The sequence below is a fragment of the Pteronotus mesoamericanus genome, unplaced genomic scaffold (assembly GCF_021234165.1).
Source record: "Pteronotus mesoamericanus isolate MK-2021 breed Mesoamerican mustached bat unplaced genomic scaffold, CSHL_Meso_final contig_182, whole genome shotgun sequence".
Lineage (NCBI taxonomy): Eukaryota > Metazoa > Chordata > Mammalia > Chiroptera > Mormoopidae > Pteronotus > Pteronotus mesoamericanus.
Window position 1 is genome coordinate 19,287,730 of NW_026555078.1, and position 14,811 is coordinate 19,302,540.

At 46.5% G+C, this 14,811-nt stretch overlaps 1 protein-coding gene and 1 pseudogene across 2 annotated transcripts in view; both read left to right on the top strand.

Moving 5' to 3' along the window:
• Positions 1-14,811, top strand: part of DPF3 (double PHD fingers 3) — a 240,227-nt gene that overhangs the window by 153,009 nt on the left and 72,407 nt on the right. The gene's annotated exons all lie outside the window — the stretch shown is intronic.
• Positions 11,550-14,653, top strand: LOC129066055 (low molecular weight phosphotyrosine protein phosphatase-like; annotated as a pseudogene).

Consider the following 14,811-nt stretch of genomic DNA (forward strand, 5'->3'; position numbering starts at 1 on the left):
ACCCACCTCTCAGTCCCTCTCCTCGCTCCTTTGTCTGGCGTCTGCCTCCACACATGGCCCTTTCTGGGTGACCCTGTCTTGCCTGGCTCCCTCTTTCTGCACAAAGGGCTTGCATCGCAGCCTCTCCCCCAGCTCTGGCGACTTTGTTCTAAGGGCCCTCAATGTCGTTCGCTTTTCCTGTTCCCCTCCCCACAGGGTCTTTTCCTCCTTCTGTTTATGCTTTTGTACTTGGGAGGCCTGATCACAGGGCTGATGCTGGTTTTCTGGAAGTCTCTGCGGCTGATTTCTTGGCTCTTCCCGCATAGACACTACCTCCCTTTTCCTCTCTCGGCAGAGCAAGGCCCACCCTAGGTTGCCCTTCTCTTTCTGGCTTTCTTAGGAAACTGTGTGGCAGCTCAGTGATTAATAGACTTTATTTTTATCTGGTGCCCTTCAGACATGTGATCCTTTGGGATAGGAATGACCTTTGGAGAGGTCATAAGGCCCACCCCGCACCCCCGAACTCAGCAAGGAATGCTTTTAATAATCTCTAATGCATCCTAAGTAGAGAGGTGTCTGGTCACCTCCTTGAATGTCCCCAGGGATGGTGTTACCATAAGCTGACCTTTCTTCCATGATGCTAATGGTGCTTTGAATGATTGTTTTCCTTAATGGGAGCTGAAATTTTTCTCTTCTATGGGTCCCCTTATCTTTTGTGCATCTTTTCCATCCAACAGGTACACTGAGTATTTTTTCTATTCCGGAGGCTCTGGTGACATCTCCTCGTACGCTTGGTTTACCTAGGGCCACATCCCATAATCTCTGTGACCGCCTGCTCTGAGTTCCCTTCCAGGTTTACATTTAAGCTCGGCACTCCCATTGGAAGTAGCACCAAGGCCAGTTAGCTCAAAGAGTCACAGACACATTTTCCTGTTTATTGCACACACTTTAACGCCACCCACAGCAGTAGAGAGAGTGTAGAAGTACCTGACCGCTCATTGCACTGTGCACCTTCTCCGTGACTCCCCGCCTGGTCAGAAGGTGGCTGATGCCTCTGTGTGTGTGCATTTGAGTATTTCTTTGTCCGTAAGTCACTTGGCATTTGGCCCTATTGAATCTCAATAAAGAGATAAAATAATATGTGACTTCAATATACAGGATTCAATAAAGGCAAATTTAAAGACATTGCCCAGTAGTTAAATTTCATTCTCCACAGATTTGTGGTTGCTGCCATTTTTGTATCATCTGTGGTTTGATTTGCATAATCCTCACTCCATCTTTCAAGTTATTTATGAAAATATTAGGCCGCTTTGGACCCTACCACCTCTTCCCAGGTGTATATGAATTAGTAATAGCTACTTTTCAGATGTTGTTGTATTTAACCCTTCTTGGTATATGTTTCTAAATATAGTTGGCCTGTTATGTTCCTGGTCGAAGCTTTCCTTTCATGATGGATAGTTGAAATATTATCTTAGCTGTTAACTTCAGGTGATAGATAGTTTGCCTATTGCCTTTCACTCGGTTGCTGAATTTATTTCATCTCAGAGAACTGTTAAGTCATCTGAACATAATTTATTTTTTTTACCCATTCCATGATATGTGTGTAAATGAATACTTCATTTTCCAGCAAGTAAGCAGCCTCTGTTAATTATCCTAAAAGTTTCCCAAGTTTAAGGATTAAAGTTCTGTTTCTTCCCTTCAATCTCCTGCTGAAGGAAAAGTATTCATTACCCATAAACAAAGTAACCGAATATAACTTTGAGGGAAAGGCTGTAATATTTGTCAGAGTGCAGATTTGGGCCATAGGCAGAGAGATGACCTAGATGTTTATTAAAATGTGGACTCTTGGGCCTCATACCAGATCCCTTGCCTCAGGACCACTGGGGGCAGGCCCAGGAACCTGCATTTTATGAGAGCTCCTGAGGGAAGGCTTATGAATACTGACTTGAGAATGAGTAGTCTGCTTCATCCAAATTTGAAGCTTTCTGGGCGACTGCTCAGCCCTTTTTTTATTCCCTGCGTTTGGCATCTGGAAGTTCTAGAGTCTCTAGGAATTCTCCAGGCGGAGTGCCGCTGGCTTGCCTCATTGTTTTAGTTGGCCGCCTTAGAATCTTTCCAATTCTTTCAGCATCGATAAAAAACTCGGCAGCTCCATATACAACGCAGTGATTCAGCACTTGGCATGAATTTATTTAATAGCTTTAAATCCTAACAGTATCATTAGCCCCCTTTTATATGTGGTATGATAACTGGAGATTAGACATATGAAAGAAATGCTTGGGTTTTGGCTACTGGGATGTTTTAAAATCATTTCAAGAGTTTACCTCTCCTCTTCCTAACTGCACCTGACTCTGAATTTTCTGTTGGCATCATTGGGGCGGCTCCTGATGGGAGACCTGCTTTTCCCTTTTTCTTGCTCAAAGAGCATCCTAGGAAGGAAGATGGTAGTTACGGAGTGAGATTCAGGAAGAGGAAGGACACTTTGTTTCTAAGCCGTAGCCGTTTATGGAGGAGCAAAGCACACATTTGCCCTTTGGCCAGGCACGGTGGAAAGGATTTGTGAAGCTCTTTTTTTCCTAAAAATTTTCTAAAAAATTAATTTTTATGGAACATTTAACATTTAAATGTTAAATTTAACTGAAAGAATATTTAACATGAGACCTACCCTCTTCAAAATCTTTAAGTGTACAATATGTATTGTTAAATACAGGCACAGTGTTGTACAGCAGATCTCTAGAGCTTATTCCTCTTGCTTGATGCAGACTTTATGCCTGTTCCACTCGTTAAATGCTATGAATTTTTCTTTTTAAGATACCTCATAACTGGAATCAGGCAGTATTTGGTTTTTCTGTGACTGGTTATTTTGCTCAGTATAATGTCTTCAAGGTTCATCCGTGTTGCATACTGAAGAATTTCCACTTTTTAAAGGATAAGTAGTATTCCATTGTATGTATATATCTAATTTTCTTTTTTCATTCATCTCTTGACGTTTAGGGGGTTTCCACATCTGGCTTTTGTGAATAGAGCTGCAGCGAACATAGGAGTGCTAATGTCTCTTTGAGATCTTGTTTGCAATTCTTTTGGATAAATACCCAGATGTAGAATTGTTGGATCATACGGCAGTTCTATTTTTAATTTTTTGAGGAACCTGCCTACTGTTTTTCCCCGTAGCTGCACCGTTTTTGCAGTCCCAACAACAGTGCGCAAGTTTTCCAGTTTCTCCACATCCTCTCCAACATTTAATCTTTTGTTCCCCGTTTTTTTCTGATCATGGTGAAGACTCCTGCTAATGGGTACTCACAGTGCAGAGCACTGAGTTCAGAATAAGCATTTTACATACATTTTTTCCCTGTAAATCCTCATATCAACCTTGCAAGGCAGGGCCAGTCACCTTCAGTTCTGTGTGAAAGAACCGTGGCTCAGAGAGGTGAAGGGGCTCATCTTGGGGTCGCACACTCAGTTAATGCTAAGCTGGGGTGCGAATCCTGGCTTCTCCGAGTCTGGAGCGGACCCACCTTGGGACATCTCTGTACAAACTGCGGGCGAAATATGACCTTCTACCTGGAGTTCGGTTTTTCCTTCCACCCTTGTTCATGAGGTGAAGCCTAGTCTTGACAGATGGCTTCTTGGTGTCAGATTGGCAAGCTGGAGTCAGGTAGTAATTATAATTGAAGGGGAATGAAATGGATTGTATAATTTTGAGCCTTTTAACCCCCCCCCCCCCAACTGAGGCATTAACATGGATTAATGACACAAGGCTGGGGCCATGACTCATCTCTGAGTCACGGCCAGTATTCACGCGTCAGGGGTGAGTCCTCTCGACTCAACCTCCGTGTCCGTACCAACCTTGTTCTCCATCACCCTTATCCCACGGACATACATTTTTGATTATATGTGTATGGCCTGTGACTGGAAATGTGACCTCTTCAGTATGGCCTCCCTTCTAGAAACCCAGTGGAGGTGTGACTGCCCAGTGGGGGAGTGTCAGAGTCGGGTCTGGGGTCCTTCCCTGCCCCTGGCTGGGGCATACTGGAGAGACGAAGGGGCTGGGGCAGACGCAAGGAATGCCGGGCTCTGGTCCTTCTTCCACCCTCAGCCGCTGTGGCGCCGCTTTCCTCACTCGTCAGTGAGAGTGGCTCCTTTCGTGAGTCTTTGACCTCCCCGATCGGCCCTCCTCTGCACTCTGGGCTCCCTTCTTCCCAGGCAGTGGCCTAACAGGGAGGCTCTTCACCCCGGAGACAAGGTGCGGGCTGTGGCTTATCTTGGAATCTCTGCCCAGCCCTGGCCCAGGGGAGCCACAGGATGGGTGGACTGGTGCATGGGGTGGACACAGCTTGCCCTAGGGCAGCCCCAGGAAATCTGCTCAGCTGTAGCCTCCTTAAAATTCCTCTGGTTTTCCCCATACCTGAGTGCACAGGGGGAATCAGATGACTATTACAGTCTTATTAAAATTTTTTTGAGGGCATGAAAATGCTCCACATTCTCTAAGACTCATGTGCTTTTAGCTTCAAGCTGCAGTGGAAAAGCCAATAACTACGGCCTTCAGGCTGGCTGCCCTTGTCACTGAAGGGAAGCCAGGCTCATCACTCAGTTGTCACAGCTATTATCTTGCAGGTCCTTGCATGGGGTGTCGGGGGGAGGGGTGAAAGGGCTCTGTGCCCCAGAAACTTGATTTGTGGAGCAGAGCCCGTGGCATGGGATTGATCTCTGGAGATTGAGTGCATTTGTTAGAGCAAAGCTGGGTCTGTTTAAATATTTAAATGCCATCATGTCATGGACACAGGTTGTAGACTGTCCCGGCAGCGCTGGCCAGAGGCATAGCTGGCGAGAGGCTGAAGTTTCTCTCTGATACCCTCATTGCCTCATTTCGCTTTCCTTGGCTCCCAGTGCCGGCCTTCCCCCTCCTACTCCCCTGACCCCTCCAGCTTTCTCAAGAATCTTGCCCATTGGCCACCAAACCTAGGTTTGCCTCTTCTGGGCTATAACTCACACCCTCTTGAATTATTGTCTCCTCCAGTTAGAGCCATATTCTTCTCAGCTAGCTTTTACTTGACGCAAACTTTGTGGCAAGTAATTCCTATTAAGATGTGGATGACCAATAACAGGGTAGATACGAACTTTTGTAGAGTTTCTTTTTATTAAAAACTTTTTCATGGAAATAGTATGTGTTCATGGCAGAAAAATCAGAAATTACAGATAAGCCTAAAGGGAAAAATAAAAATCGCCCATAGTGTCTCACCCAGGGCAGTGTGGCTTGGTTGGTTGGACCATTGTCCAGTAAACTCAAATGTTATGTGTTCTGTCCATGGTTGGGGTGCATACAAGAGGCAACCAATTGATGTTTCTCTCTTTCATCGATGTTTCTCTCCTTTTCTTTCTCCCTCGCTTTCTCCCTCTCTGCAATCAATGAGCATGTCCTCGGCTGAGGATTAAAAAAAAATTAAAAATGACCTGTAATCACTCCTCAGAGATAACTTAAGTTTTGTTTCATTGTATACTCTAGGATTCTGTGTCTTTGTCCACACACACATGATAAATGATACATATATTTTTACTCTCTCCCACCATTCAAAATACATGAAGGACATTTTTCCATGTCAATAAAGATATTTTTATGATGATATTTTAGGACTATAAAGTGCCTATAAAGTACTAACATGCCACAATTTGCTCAATGTTCCACTTGTTGGATGTTGAGACAGTTAAAAATTTGTTCACTATTAACAATAATATTGCAATTATATCTTTGCATAATGCTTTTGTTATTTCCTAGAAGCACAATTTCGGGGTCAAAGGGCCTGGTGCACAGCCTTCGATTTCTCTCACTTGATATCATGGTGGGGATAGAAGGAAGCAGGTGCAGGGTCAGTGCTGCCCAGGTTAAAGAGCTGGGTGAGGAAGAGCAATCACTGGCTTCGGAGTGAGAAGGCTGAGGGCAGATTCGGGATTTTAAAGAAAATCATTTGGGGTGGGAGTCTCCATTTCTTCAGGTGCAGCGTGGGGGCGATACATAGTCGGGAAAGCTACATGTGACAAGATGGGTAAAGATGTTTGCACATGGCATGTGCTTCATGAATGTTTCTTCTGCCTTTGCCTTTTCCATATTTCCTGTGTCTCTAATATACTTCGAACGATAAGGCTGATACTACTTCGGGATGTAACAGCACACCGCCAGGCAGTGTTTCATTGAGTGGACCAGGGACATTGCAGGCATTCAGGGGAGGGAGTGGCCGGGAGGAGCGGCTGGAATGTCAGAGGGTGCGTCCCTGGGAGGCCAAGCAGGTCCTTAGGGAGTGACCAAACTTTGGCATACGAGTTTGTGAAAATGGCAGGACATCCTAGCAGAAATGTCTAAGAGATATTAATGGATATTTGTTTCCCCAAAGAGAGTGAGGAACTTATACCATTGTTGCAGATGGGTGAGGGCCTCAGGTAAGGGTCAGTGAGACATGCCAAAATAGTCTGGGACCCACAAATAAAGCCAGCTCTGTATCTGAGGCAGCATCTATGCCAGACAGTCACTCAGAGATCCTGAGAGAGAGAGCGTGCTAGCCAGAGTCCCAAGTGTCTGGGGACCGTCACACCTCAGGACATTTGGTCTGATCTTCTTACCTTTCTCTGTTTATCTTCCCCCTAAATGTTGACAAGTATATTTATTATTTAAATTGTTTTTATCGTAGAATTAAAACAGTTATATTTTACCCTTTGAGCTAACTAAAGACATGCTAATGTAGAACTCACTGGAATACGGAAGACACTGTCTCTACAAGGGATGATGGTCAGAAGAAGATGGTTCTTGTGTCAAAAGCCCAGGATTTGAATCTTTGCTGTGTCACTTTCTAGCCATGACCTTTGGGCCAATCACAAAACTTCTCTGAGACTCAGTTTCTTTTTCTATAAAGTGCAGACAATAAGATTAACCTTAGAGGGTTTTTTAAGAGGGATAAATGAGATAGCGTGTAAAAACTGCTCACTTTCTGGTTCATAAACATGCTCCATAAGAATTTATTTTCTTTTTTTTAAGTATATTTTATTGATTATGCTATTACACTTAGCCCATTTTTTTCCTTCCCTTTATTCCCCTCTGTCCTGCAATCCCCCTCCCATTAGCATTCCTCCCGCCCCCTGCTCCCGCTTAGGTGAGCCGCCCGCCCCCCCCCGCCCCCCTGCCTGCCTTAGTTCCTGTCCATGGGTCATAAGTTCTTTGGCTTCTTTATTTCCTATACTGTTCTTTAACCTCTGCCTGCCTATTTTGTACCTACCATTTATGCTTCTGCCCTGTACTTTTCCCTCCATTCTCCCCGCACCCCCTCCCTGCTGATAACCCTCCTTGTGATCTCCATTTCTGTGATTCTGTTCCTGTTCTAATTGTTTGCTTAGTTTGTTCTTGTTTTTGTTTTTAGGTTCAGTTGCTGATTGTTGAGTTTGTTGTCATTTTACTGTTCATAGTTTTTGATCTTTTTATTAGATAAGTATAATAAGGGCTTCATGATGATGAACTCCTTTAACTTTACCTTGTCTAGGAAGCACATCATCTGCCCTTCCATTCTAAATGATAGCTTTGCTGGATAGAGTGATCTTGGATGTAGGTCCTTGTCTTTCATGACTTTGAATACTTCTTTCCAGTCCCTTCTTGCCTGCAAGATTTCTTTTGAGAAATCAGCCGATAGTCTTAGGGGAAGTCCTTTGTAGATAACTGTCCCCTTTTCTCTTGCTGCTTTTAAGATTCTCCTTATCTTTAATCTTGGGTAATGTAATTATGATGTGCCTTGGTGTGTGCTTCTTTGGGTCCAACTTCTTTGGGACTCTGAGCTTCCTGAACTTCCTGGAAGTCTATTTCCTTTGCCAGATTGGGGAAGTTCTCCATTATTTTTCCAAATAAGTTTTCAATTTCTTGCCCATCCTCTTCTCCTTCTGGCACCCCTATGATTCAGATGTTGGAATGTTGTCCCAGAGGATCCTAAGCCTCCCCTCATTTTTTTGAATTGCTTCTTCATTCTGTTCTGGTTGAATATTAATTTCTTCCTTCTGTTCCACATTGTTGATTTGAGTCCCAGTTTCCTTCCCTTTACTGCTGGTTCCCTGTGTATTTTTATTTATTTCACTTTACATAGCCTTAGCTTTTTTCCTCTATTATGCAACCATACTCAACCATTTCTGTGAGCATCCTGATTACTAGTGTATCTGCATGTGATAGGGTGACTATTTCTTTTTGCTTAGTTCTTTTCCTGGAGCTTTGATCTGTTCTTTCATTTGGGATATATTTCTTTGTTTTGGCACACCTGTTACACTGTAAGGGGCGGAACCTTAGATATTCGCCAGGGTGGGTCAACCCAGATCTCTGCATTGTGGCGCTCTACGTGGGTGAGGGGGTGAGGGGTATGAGAGGGAACAGTGCCTGAATGTGGGGGAGGGGTCTGAGAGGAAACAATGCCCTTGCTCGGCTGTCCGCCAGCATTCAGTCCCCCCCCCCCCCCCCGCACCACCCCCACTACACACAAGCAAATTGGGCCCTTTTGGTGCTGATTCCTGGGTGGGTAGCTTTGCGTATATTCTAGGATCCTGTAGGTCTCTCCAACGGATTCTCCTGTGAGGCTGGGAGTATTTCCCACCACTGCAACTCCCACAGGTTTTTACAGCCAGAAGTTTGAGGCTTTCTCTTTTGGTGCTGGAACTGTGGCTTGCGTGGCCTGTCTTGTTCCCCTGTTGTTCCTCCAGATTTATCTGCATGCATATGTGGGACTACCAGCTGCTGTCTTGCCTGCCCAGGTCTACAGCTGCAGCATTGCCACACCTCCTCTCCACCCTGGCACCTGTATTCACTAGGGTTGGGCAGCTCACTTTGCCTTGTTGTGGCAGTCTGGATGAATGTTTCTTTTTTAACTCCTTGGTTGTCAGACTTCCATACAGTTCAATTTTCTGGCAGTTCTGATTGTTTTTAAATTTGTTGTCCTTCTGGTTGTGTGAGGAGGCAAAGTGTATCTACCTATGCGTCCATCTTGGCTGGAAGTCCTATTTTCTTTATACTAAGTTAAGAAAGGGTACTTATTTTACACCTAAGTTGGGTCCCAGTTTTGTTCCATGCTGGAATCGTCAGGGACTAGGGAAGTAGTCTGATAAACTCTATAACTGTAAACAGTGTTATTGAAAACTTGTTGTGTGCTAGGCAGTGTGTTAGCACTTTATGAGAATGGACTCATTGAGTTCTTACAACATTCAGATGAGGTAGGAATTATTACTATCCCCATTTTACAGACAAGGAAACTGAGGGTGAGAAATTAAGTTACACAGCTTACTAGCTGACCCAGGATGGCTGACCCCAGTGTTCATCAGAGATCAGTTATAGCTTCCCAGCAGAGCTGGAAAAAGTCCGCCTAACACATTTCATGCTTTTGTTTTGGGAGTTTCTGCATTTCTCTGCATGGGATCCAGAATCAGGTTATATAGTATTTTGAAATGAAAGGCTTGTTGCTTATCTTTGTTCTTCCAGCTTTCTTTTCTTTTCTTTTTTTTTTTTAAACCGGGAGTCATATTCACATACAGTAAATTTCTAAAATACAAATGCCCTCCCTTAGCGGTGATGGGACTTCCAGGTCACTGGCATTTCATAGGTCCTGGCTCTGCAGAGCCAGGTTCAGAGGAATGCAGCTTTGAAAACTGGGGATGTTTTACCCTACCCCTACTCTAGCCTAGACCCTTGTGCTTCTGCCTAAAAGAATCAGTGTAAAATAAGCATCAAGTGGCTTGGGAGAAGAAATGAAGCCACAGGACTGCAGCTGTGGCCAGGGCTTGGTGGGTGGGGAGAGGGGATCGGTGGTAGGCACTCCTCCATCTCCTAAATGGTTCTGAGGAGACAAGACAGAGGGTTGTCTGGCAGGTTTGGGGAGCCCCCCTGGTGTCTGTGACCCAGTCTGGCAGGGTGTGATCTTGAGTCAGCCTCAGCAGGACATGGGTTGGGTTCCACTTAGAGATTTGATGATGGGATGATTGTGGATGTGTGGGCAAGATAAAGGTAGCAACAAGGGACGGGGGGGTGCCCTCCCCGTCCTGACTCCCAAGGAGCAGGAAGGACTCATGGCTCCCAGGGAGAGCTGGAGCCGCAGAGCGGGGCATATCCCTTGCCCCAGCATGATGTCCAGGCAGGGATGGGCGGGTACCAAGCCCCAGCTTCCCGCTTCCCACCTTCCCTTCTCCTTCTCATGCCCCTTCCTCTGGCCAAACTCCATCAGCAGCAGAGAGCAAGAGGCAGCGGAGGTCAGTTGCAGGCATGGTGGTGGCAAACACAGTGATGAGCGCATCTTTCCATTGTGTGTTTCAGAGTCGGGCAGACCTGAGTTCAGATCCTGGCTCTGCCACTGCCCTCAGCCTCAGTGTCCTTGTCTGTAAAGTGGGGTGATAATCCTCACCTCGTGACCTGTTGTGAGATCCAGTGTAAGAGTAAGAATGCATGCCTGCCTGATGGCCTGTAAACATGGTGTTTTGACAGCATCAGCAGATGACAGGCGTTGCTGGGTGGATTTTACAGATGAAGTCAAGCTGCAGAGAGCGGGAAGTGACCTCCTTGGGGTTGTGTGTAAGTGTCACAGGGTAGAGCTGAGAATGAGATGCGCCCCTGTGACTCCCAGGGCCCAGGCTTTGTCTCTCGGACGCTCATCCCGTAATTGCTTTCAGTCGCTGCTTTCAGTCTCTCGGAAACCACTGGCTCAGATACCCACTGCGTGCTCCAAGTTGGGCTGATGAAAATGTGCCAGAGTCATTAAGTTATCAGTGGGGAAGGCGGCTGCTTCTCCCCGGCAGGAAGGCTTCTGCTGTCTGCTGCAACCGGCTTTGTTCACACAAACTGCCCCTGATTTCCCCCCTAGCCCTCACCCCTCCATCTCCCTTTCCTCCCTCTCGCCCAGACAAGGAGTGAGTAGGGTCGGGTTGGAGTGGGGGGCATGCTGTAAATTTTCTGGGGCAACACTGAAGGTATTCATAACTCCAGACGGGAGGTCCTGCCTGGAGAATCCAGCTCTGGATTGGGAAATGGGCAAGCACTATTTCTGCAGCTTGACAGATGGATCCGCCCCAGGGGAAGGAGAGAGAGGAAGGCAAGCTGGACCTTCCTTATTGTCACAGCAATTCCTCTCCATGTGCTCCGTGCCAAGAACACAAAATCCAGGAGCATGTTTGCCAAGGTGAAAAGAAGGGCCTTGGGTTGTGCACAGGCAGGGTTGACTGGTCCCCCGGGTGATGGCCTCAGAAGTGCATGATGCGAAGGAGCTTGCCCTGGGGAAGGAGATTGGAGGGGGAGGATGGGGGCGCAGCCTTCTCTGAATGCTTCAGCAGTCTTGGGGCTCAGTCTGATTCCGCGCGACAGATAATTCCAGAGTGAGATTGCTGACATGATAAAAGGATAGCAGATGGTTCTAATACTTTATTTTCAGAATGTATCTTTCCCCGTCCTCTCTTTCTTACAACTCCATCACCCCAGACTTCAGAAGAGAAAGTACCAGATACCCCCCTCCTGTTTTGGGTTTATTTCCTTTGCTGATCCACTTTGATGGCAGTGGTGACAATAACAGTTGACGATGGCTGTGACTGACTGTGAGCCAGGCACTGTTTTAAATGTATTCTCTCCCATACCCCTCACAACTGGGAGGTATGTGTGCTGTTATGATCATCCCTGCTTTCCAGAGAGGGTGCAGAAGCACAAAGAGGTTTGCAACTCGCCCAGGATCGCCAGATCAGTCAGCAGCAGATCTGGGATTTGAATCCAGGCAGTTCAGAGACAGCCTGCCTACTTACCCACGCCAGATCCTGTCTCTGAAGGCAGGACCGACCACAAAGCAGGGCTAGAGGAGTTGATGGCGCTGAAATGACCCCTGCTGTGTGGCCAGCCACTCTGGCCAATTTTCCAAGGGTACCTCAGGGAGATATTTTCCTCTTGTCTCAGGACCGATTGGGTCCTGCGTTCACTGCGGCGGCAAATAGGCTATCAAGCTGGCTGTTTGGAATAACTCAGTCCCGGATCTCCGCCCCTAGCCCCAACAAGTTTCCGGGACCAGCTACATAATTTACAGAGCCTAGTGCAAAATGAAAACGAGAAGCCCTATGGTCAGTAAGTATTAAGAATTTCAACATGGTGTCAGCAAAGCATTCAACTGAGTGTGGGGCCCGTCTGAGTCCAGACCCTGTCTGAACAGGTCCCATGCCCATGAAGCTGGTTCAGAGTGGTAGGGAGAGCAGACGAAATGCAGAAAGTGAAACAGTGCCGATTTTCTTTTGCTTCCAAGCCAGTCAAATTAGGATTTCCAAGGAGTTTCTTTTCATCTAAACCCAGCAGTCTGTGGATGCAGTTCAACGCTCATAAATCTTAGAAATCTCTTGTCGTTAGGATGAAGTCATTTGAAGGACTGGGCTTGGGTCAGCAGCTTCCTTTTTGGGGTTGGGCATCTTGCTTCATTATCTCCAATCCCTCCTAACCCTGCCTTTCATATCCCGCCCCCCCCCCCCAGCCTCCCTACCTTCTCCTTGCCTTTAGCCTATGAGCCTGCTCAGGGAACTACTCTGTTAAGGGACGAGACCCCATCAGCCTTCCTGATCCCATAGACCCATCCGCCCATAGCCTCCCTCTTTCCTCCTTTCACAGCCATGCTGGAAGGAACAGTCTTTTGGGCCCATCACTACCTCCTCCTTTCCAGGAGCACCCTAGTCTCGCCTTTTCCTCCACGAGGTTGCAGATTCCTTTTGCACTGCAAAAGGTGACCTAATCGCTAAATTTAGTGGTCTCTTCTCAATCCCTGTTTTTCTCTTTCTTTTCTTTAGAGAAAGGGGAAGGGAGGGAGAAAGAAACGGAGTGAAACATTGATGTGTGAGAGAATCATTGATTGGTTGCCCCTTGCCCATGCCCCGAACCGGGGACCAAATCTGCAACGTAGGCAAGTGCCCTGACCAGGAATCGAACTGGCGACGCTTCAGTTTGTGGACGACACCCGACCCCCTGAGCCATACCAGCCAGGGCAATCCCCACTTTTTTTTTTTTTTTAATGCGTCTTAGCCATCTGCTATTGTTCTGGCGTTGCCTGTGTGCCTAAGTCTGCTCATGTGTAGGACGGAGCTGAAGATTGCTGTGAGTAGATTGTTTGCTTGAAGCTCTGGATCAGGCCTGGCACATGGCACACGGCACACACTCAGCAGTTAGTGATGGCCAGGAGTGGTGGTATTGGTACAGTCATCTGGAAACCCTACTCCTTCCTGTTCACTGTTGTGAGTCTTTCTTAACTAACTTTTTAAAAGTCAGTTCTTTTTTCATCCAGCTCTTAAGATGCCAGTGTTTTCTGAAATCTATCATGTGTTCACAGCTTTCATCTCTTCTCTGTAATCTCCCCATATCAGTAACTTACATCGCTACCCTGCCAGCTTCAAAATCCATAAATCTTTCCCAAGATCCAGTATGTAAGCCAGCCCCAGACTGAACTCATACTCTTCCTGCATCTTCTTACCCAGTTGCCCACGTCAGAAGCCTGGCTGTTTTGATTGCTCCCCTTAGCCAACATTGAGTGCTGGCCATGAGGCGGGTCCCGCGCCGGTCCCTGGGGGTGTAACAGTGTGCGAACTCACAGGGCCTGCCGTGCTTCCTGCCCACAGGAGAGACATGTATTGATACATGATTAGTTCTAGGAGGGTAACGAACCAACGTCCTAATTTTGATTGGAAAGACTTCCCTAGGGAAGGACATATGAAACAAGATCTAAAGGATAATGAAGCCTTAATCAGGCAAATTGGGGTGGGAGACAGTCTAGACAGAAAGGGAAAAGCTTGTGAAAATGCTCTGTGGTGGAAAGGAAAACATTAAAAGAAACGAGAAGTCCAGGGGCAGGAGGGGAAAGCCGAGAAGGGGGTGAAATGTGGCATCAGATGAGGCTGGGGAGGTGGGTGGGGCTGCATGGCACATGGCCAGGGAGGCTGTGTTAGTCTTTCTAGGCTCCTCCTTGCTGTTTTACTGACTCCTTTGTACCGAATTCTCTCTGTTTAAACCTCTCTCCTATCCTGAAGTCCTTAGTGTTGCACACAGAGAATGAAAATACCAACACTTGCAGTGCACATGTGCTGTGCCAGTAAAGTTTCTATCACTGGGTACCTCGGTATTTGCAAAGGAAGGTGGCCCAGCAGGCGCTTAAGTCTGAGTTGCTTGTGTGTCTAGGTTACATCTATCACTCAATGCAGGAGCAGTTTTCAGAAAACTTATAACTGATCAAAATGTTTCAGATAATTGGAGGATGGATGGTGCAGCAACATCCACGGATGAAATAGGAAACCCCTTGCTCATTGAGGGAAGAATTGCATGAAGAAGCATAGTGTTCCCATGAATCATGTTACCTGGCAGGTTACTAAAGATTTTGCCCCATTTGATTATATTCTCTGTATGGATGAAAGCATTCTGAGAGACTTGACTAGAATAAGTAACCAAGTTAAAAACAGCAAAGGTAAAATTGAACTACTTGGCAACTAGGATCTACAAAACCAACTTATTATTGAAGACCTCTCTTAGGGGAGTGAGTCCGACTGTGAGACCGTGTGCCAGCTGTGTGTGGGGCGCTGCAGAGCCTTGGTGGAGAAGGCCTGCTGCCTGCATCCATGCTGCTGTGGCCCCATCCACGGCTCTGTGTTTAAGCCAAGTGTCAAAGTGTAACAGCATTCCACAGCTCAAGGCCAGTGTGGTTACTTCAGTTGCCTTGTTTTTCGTCTTAAAAAATAATTGTAGCTCTGGTTGGTGCAGCTCTGTGGATTGAGCGTCGGCCTTCACAATGAAAGGTTGCTGGTTCAGTTCCTGGTCCGGGCGCATTCCTG